Here is a 7,636-nt window from a genome sequence, read left to right as displayed (position 1 = left end):
TACAGAGTTCAAAGAAGGGCATGAGGTGTGTCTTGGCCTATGTGTCTTGGCCCAGGCCCAGAATACCTGAAGCTCACGAGCTCCTTGCCACTGGCCGAGGCCCCTCCCCACTTCTCTGGGCTCTCCACAGGAGAACAAAGGAGGCTCAGACTGTGGCACCGGGAGCCAGAGACATCCGCAGAGCAGAGGCAGCACCCGAGGCCAGGAGCAGGAGGAAAGCAGCTGGTAAAGGCACCTGCTAAAGCAGGTGGGCTTGAGGCTCAAAGGAACCCAACATAGAACCAGCTCTCTCCCATCGGCATCACTGCTCTCAGGGCAGCCCCAAGCCCCTCATCCCTGCATCTGACAGACAGTCATCTGCCACCCCAAGGACCCACCTGGGCTCTATGTTATCTGCCTGCCACAGTCCCCATCTCGACACCTCGACCCTCCCTTTGCCCTCCCCCATGTTAGGGAAGATGGAAATTTATTAAGAAATTTCATCAAAATCTTCTTCATGGGGTGGCTAGGTGACGCAGTGAATAGAGCCCCAGCCCTGGAGTCAGGAGGATCTGAATTCAAACTTGACCTCAGACACCTGACGCACTTACTAAAATTTAGACAGGATAAATTGGAGATAATCAATTTCAAGAAGGCACTAGAATGAAAGGGAGTCCAGAAAAATTTCCAGTAGAAATTAGAATTTATGGAATTATTTATATGCCTATAGAAATGTGAGTTATTCTACACTGAGGCATCATGAGATACGAGGTAGCATATTGGACTTGAAATCAGGAGATCTTGCCCCTGCACCACCTCGCTGCCCATAATTTACTTATAAATTTTAAAATATACTACTACTATGGTCAGTCTTCAAATACAAGACTCAAGAGAGGCATAAAAAGATAAACTAGAAAGAAGAATCAGCTATTCAATAAAGTTAAATTGTTTACATGTCAACATGGGAAGATGATACTTAAAACTCTTGAGAACTGTATCTTTATTATGACATTAAAAAGGGTATATACACAGACAGAGGGTATGAATATAAGTTGACTTTGATGTGATGATAAAAAAATTAATTAAGGGGAAAAAAGAGGATTGAAATGGGAGAAGAGTAGAGGAGTCAGAAAAGGGTAAATAACATCACATGAAGAGATGTAAAGAGCTACTACAGTAGAGGGTGAGAAGGGAGGGAGACAAATATTGTTTGAACTTTACTCTCATCAAATTTGTCTCAAAGAGGGAATAACACACACAATCACTTAGGTAAAAGAAATCTAGCTTATTCTATAGGAAGTAGGAAGGGAAAGGGGAAAAAAAGGGAGGGGGTGGATAGAAGGGAGAGCAGAAGGTAGGGAAGAAGTAGGAAGGGAAAGGGAAAAGAAAAGGGAAGGGGCTGATAGAAGGGAGAGCAGATTGAGGGAGGCAGTGGTCAGAAGCAAAACATTAATGAAAAGGGAAAGGGAGAAAGGAGATAGAGAAGCATAAATGGGGTTTGGGTGGAGAATAAAATGGAGAGAAAGACATAGGTAGTAATGATAACTGTGAATGTGAACAGGATGAACTCTCCCATAAAACAGAAGTGGATTAAAAACTAATCATACAATATGTTGTTTACAAGAAACACATTCAAAGTGGAGAGATACACACAGAGTAAAAGGTGGGAGCAGAATATATTATGCTTCAGCTGACATAAAAAAAAGCAGGGGTAGCAACCCTGATCTTAGACAAAGCAGAAGCAAAAATAGATTGAATTAAAAGAGATAAGGAGGAAACTACATCCTGCTAAAAGGTACCATAGACCCATAGACAATGAAGTAATATCAATACTAAACATATATGTAACAAGTGGTAAAGCATTCACATTCTTAGAACAGTTAAGGGAGTTACTGGAAGAAATAGACAACAAAACTATTCGGGGGGAATCTTAACCTCCCCCTCTCAGAACTAGATAAATCTAACCACAAAATAAAGCAGAGAGAAGGTAAGGAGGTGAATATAACTTTTAAAAAGTTAGACATGTTAGACCTTTGGAGAAAATTGAATGAGGATAGAAAGGAATATGCTTTTTCTCAGTGGTACATGATATCTAGACAAAAACTATGTATTAGGGCATAAAAATCTCTCAATCCAATGCAGAAAGGCAGAAATAGTAAATGCATCCTTTTCAGATCATGATGCAATAAAAATTACATATAATAAAGGGTCATGGAAAGATAGACTAAAATTAATTGGAAGCTAAATAATCTAATCCTAAAGAATGAGTGGGTCAAACAACAAATCATAGAAACAATCAATAATTTTATCCAAAAGAATGACAATAACTTGGCAACATACCAAAGTTTATGAGATGCAGTCAAAGCAGTTCTTAGGGGAAATTTTATATCTCTAAATGCTTACATGAATAAAATAGAGAAAGAGGAGATCAATGAATTGGGCATGCAACTAAAAAGCTGGAAAAAGAACCAATTACAAATTACCAATTAAATACTAAATTCTTAGACTCAAAGAAGAGAATAATAAAATTGAAATTAAGAAAACTATTGAACTAATAAACAAAACTAACATCTGGTTTTATGGAAAAAATAAAACAGATAAACTTCTGGTTAATTTGATCAAAAAAAAGGAAAGCAGAAAACCAAATGGTCAGTATCAAAAATGAAAACGGTGAATTCATCACCAATGAAGAGGAAATTAAAACAATAATTAGGAGCTATTTTGCTTAATTGTATGCCAAATAAATCTGAAAATCTAAATGAAATGGATGAATATTTACCAAAAAAAATTGCCCAGATTGACAGAAGAAATAAAATAATTAAATAACCCCATTTCAGAAAAAGAACAAGCCATCAGTGGACTCCCCAAGAAAAAATCTCCAGAGTCAGGAAAATTTACTAGTGAATTCTGCCAAACATTTAATGAATAATTAATTCCAATACTATATAAACTATTTGGAAAAATAAGTGGAGTCCTCTCAAATTCTTTTTACAATAAAAATATGGTGCTGATATCTAAACCAGGAAGAGTCAAAACAGAAAGAAAATTATGGTCCAATTTCTCTAATGAATATAGATGCAAAAATCTAAAATAAAATATTAGTAAAGAGATTACAGCAATTTATATTGAGGATAATATACTATGACCAGGTGAGATTTATATCAGAAATTCAGGACTGGTTCAATATTATTGAATGGAAATTCAATTATTAATTAATGAATGGAAATTATCAGCATAATTGACTATATCAGTAACAAAATTAATGGAAATCATATAATTTTCTCAGTAGATGCAGAAAAAACTTTTCATAAAATATAATACCCATTCCTATTAAATACACTAGAGAGCATAGGATATTTTTTTTTTTTGTTTATTCAGTTGAGTTCTTTACTTCCCAGAAGTGATGGGGAAGAAAGGGAGGGGGGATGAAGGACTGGAGAGGAGGGTGGTGGGGAGGAAAAAGATTGAGAGAAACAGTAAACCACATACTAATAAGTCTCAGAAGTCGTGTTCAAGGTACAAAAAGTCTTGAAGAATCATCTGCTGGCTCCAGAAAGCTACAAGTTTATCTTCTGTATTTTGAGTCCTTGGTGAAAATGCTATTGTTCTTTTGCTGCTTTAAATAAGTATGTACAATGCAGAAAGTCCTTGACAGAAAGAGTAATTTCACCAGGGGTCGGGTTTTGTCATCACTGCACTGATGTGCCTTGTATTTTTTTCACTTCTGCCATGTACTTGGCCCAAGCGTCTCCTTTACTTTTACTTCATCCTCGGTCTTCTGCTTCTTGACTACTATTCCTGTCTTGAGGGCTAGCTTGTTCCCGCCTCTCCGCTTGCCCATGAAGGTGAGCGCTGCTGGGCCGGGCCCATTCCTCTTTGGCTCACTGCAGCCGCCACCAGGGGCCTGAGAGCAAAGCATTAAATGGAGTTTTCCTTAGAAAGATAAGTAGCATCTATCTAAAAGCATCAGTGAGCATTGTGTACAATGGGGATAAAAGCTAGAAGCATTTCCAGTAAGGTCAGGGGTGAAACAAGATGTCCATTTTCAGCACTGCTATTCAATATTGCACTAGAAATGTTAACTTTAGTAACAGGAAAAGAAAAAGAAATTGATGAATTAGAATAGTCAGTGAAGAAAAAAAACTATCACTCTTTGCAGATGATATGCTGGTATACTTGAAGAATCCCAGAAAATCAACTAAAAAACTACTTGAAATAATTAACAGCTTTAGCAAATTTGCAGGATATAAAATAAACCCATAAAATTATTGACATTTCTATGTATTACTAACACTGTCCAGCAGCAAGAGGTAGAAAGAGAAATCCCATTTAAAGTAACTGTAGAACTCTTTTTATAATGACAAAGAACTGGTAATTGAGGGAATACCCATCAATTGGGGAATGGCAAAACAAGTCATGGCATATTATTGTGACGGAATGTTATTCTGCTATAAGAAATGACAAAGAAGATGGTTTCAGAAAAACCTGGGAAGACTAATACAAACTGATGCAAGGTGAAGAGAACAGAATATTTTAAGTAACAGTAACAACAATAATATAAGGATGATCAATTGCAAGAGACTTAGCCACTCTGATCAGCAATGATCCAAGACCATTCCAAGGGACTCCTCCAGAGAGAGAACTGATGAACTCTGAGTACACATTGCAGCATTTGAAATGAAAAATAGATAATTTTGATTATATCAAATTAAAAATGTTTTGCACAAAGTCAATGAAACCAAGATTAGAAGGGAAGCAGAAAGCTGGGAAATAATTTTCACAGCCAGAGTTTCTGAAAAAAGCCTCATTTATAAAATATTTAGAGAATGGAGTCAAATTTATAAGAATACACATCATTACCCAATTAATAAATGGTCAAAGGATATGAACAGGCAGTTTTCAGAAGAAAAAATTAAAGGTATCTGTAGTCATGTAAAAATATAGTCTAAATCATTATTGATTAGAGAAATGCAAATCAAAACAACTGTGAGGTACCACATCACACTTATCAGATTGGCTAACATGATAAAACAGGAAAATGATAAATATTGGAAAAGATGTGGGAAAACTGGAAGACTAATGTACTGTTGGTGGAGTTGTGAACTGATCCAATCATTCTTGAGAACAATTTGGAACTATGCCCAAAGGGCTATCAAACTATGCATACCCTTTGACCCAGCAACATCATTACTAGGTCTGTATTCCAAAAAGCTCAGAAAAATGGAAAAAGGACCCACATGTGCAAAAATATATTGGCAGTTCATTTTGTGGTGTTCAAAATTGGAAACCGAGGGAATGCCCATCAACTGGTGAATGGTTGAACAAGTTGTCGTATATGAATGAACTGGAATACTATTGTTCCATAAGAAATGATGAGCAGGCAGACTTCAGAAAATCCTGGAAAGACTTCCATGAACTGATGCTGAGTGAAGTGACAGAACCAGGAGAACATTGTACACAGTAACAGCAACTTTGTGCAATGACCAACTTTGATAGACCTAGTTCTTCTCAGCAAACTAAAACAGTTCCAAAAGACTCATGACAGAAAATGCTATCTATATGCAGAGAAAGAATTATGGAGTCTGGATGCAGATCAAAGAATACTATTTTCACTTTTATTGTTTTCTTCTTTCATGATTTTCCCCTTTTGTTCTGTCCTTTCACAACATGACTAACATGGAAATATGTTTAATATTATTGTACACAATAACCTATATCAGATTGCATGCTGTCTTGGGGAGTGGGGAGGGAATAGAGAGGGAAAAAATTTAGAACTCAAAATCTTATGAAAGTGAATGTTGGGGGCGGCCAGGTGGCTCAGCGAGTAAGAGCACCGGCTCCAGTGTCAGGATGACCTGGATCAAATCCAGGCTCAGACACTCAGCTCCACACCCAGAAATAACTGGCCGTGTAACCTTGAGCAAGTTACTTAACCCCGATTGCTTTAAAAAAAAAAAAAGTGAATGTTGAAAACTAAAATGCATTAATTAATTGAAAAAAACTTTTTTTCAATTCAGCAATCACTTATTAAAAGCCCACCTCATGAAAAAGCATTGCTAGGAGCTGGGCAAGCCCAGAAAGAGACACATGCAGAGCTTTCTCATGGAGTTTATAATTTGATAGGGGGAAGGTGGGGACCCAATTGGAGTTGGGGGGAGGACTGAAGATACAAGTTTACATATAACAAGAATAAAATCATCACCACAATAGCTTACATTTTCATAGGGATCTAGTCCTGACTTCTCATTTTAACATTTGGGAAATTGAGGTCTAGAGAGATTACATTACAGCTGAGGTCACCCAAGGGGCAAGAAGTCAAACCTGAGTCCTTGTAATATTTGGAGCAATGAAAGTCAAGCATTGTTGATTTAGCCAGTCAAAAAAATGTTTAATGATAATAATCGAAGTGGTACAAGGACATTCTCAAGGTCTCTCTGAAGAGCTTCAGCATCAATGTGAGATGTGGGAGCTGCTGGCACAGGACCACCCAGCATGGCATGCCTGTTTCCAAGCAGGCACTGTGCTCCAAAAGCAAAGCACAACCACAGTGACACAAAGGAAGCATGGGTTGCAAAATCTAGAGATATCTTCATCCTAAATGTTCAAATGGACTATTGGTTCCCAAGCTGTGGGAGAGCCTTCTGAGCTCATATTGGACTGTTCAGCTACAGTCAAACCCAGTGTACCTTTACCCTAACATCATGGTGTCATTGTTTCTCTTCAAAGGATGAAGAACACATTAATAATAATAACACATATCTAGTATTTAATATGTGTCAGGCACTGTGTTAATCTCTGGGTTTACAAAGAAAGGCAAGAGACAGTTCCTGCTCTCAAGGAGGTCATAGTCTAGTGGGACAGACAACATGAAAACAACTCCATACAATGAAAATACCTACAGGATAAATTTGGACATAATTAACAGAGTAGGTGGTAATGTGAAGAGGGATCATCAGGAAAGGCTTCCTAGAGAAGGTGGGGTTTAGCTAGGACTTGGATGATGCCAGGCAAGCTGAGAAGCCAAGATAAGGAGAGAGAGCATCCCAGGCATGGGGAGCAGCCTGTGAAAATGCCTGGTGTCTGGAGATGGAGTGTCTTCTTTGAGGAACAGCAGAGAGGCCAGTGTCACTGGGTCACAGGGCACATGAGAGATGGGGGAGGGAGTAAGGGACAAGAAGTCTGGAAAGGTAGGAGGGGTCCCTGTTGTCAAAGACTCTGATTGTCAAAGAGGATTTTATATTTGATCATGGATTCATTTTGTTTTTCTAAAACAGTCAATCTTTACTTTCATGGAGCCTGATGCTCTGCTCACCCTCCCCAGTTCTGATCACCCCCTCAACTTAAAAAAAAAAAAAAAGTGATTTTATTTCAATATTTAAGAAATCATTACCATGTACAGAATACCGAGCCTCTGAGCTCACTATACAAAAATATACTGAACTAGCCACGTGACCTTGGGCAAGTCACTTAATCCCAATTGCCCTCCAAAAAAAAAAGCAAAATTATACTGAAAAGCTTTTGTGATATTATACTTATGTTTGTAGTTGTTCATTCATTTCAGTCTTGTCTGACTCTTCCTGACCCATTTAGGGTTTTTCTTGGCAAATATACTGGAGTGGCTTACCATTTCCTTCTTTAGTTCATTTCACAGATAAGG

Source organism: Petaurus breviceps, unplaced genomic scaffold (assembly GCF_028583685.1).
Source record: "Petaurus breviceps papuanus isolate PSGF00001 unplaced genomic scaffold, PetGlider_PUasm1.0 183, whole genome shotgun sequence".
Classification (NCBI taxonomy): Eukaryota; Metazoa; Chordata; class Mammalia; order Diprotodontia; family Petauridae; genus Petaurus; species Petaurus breviceps.
The sequence above is the reverse complement of the archived record's forward strand: the minus strand, read 5'-3'. Positions refer to the sequence as shown.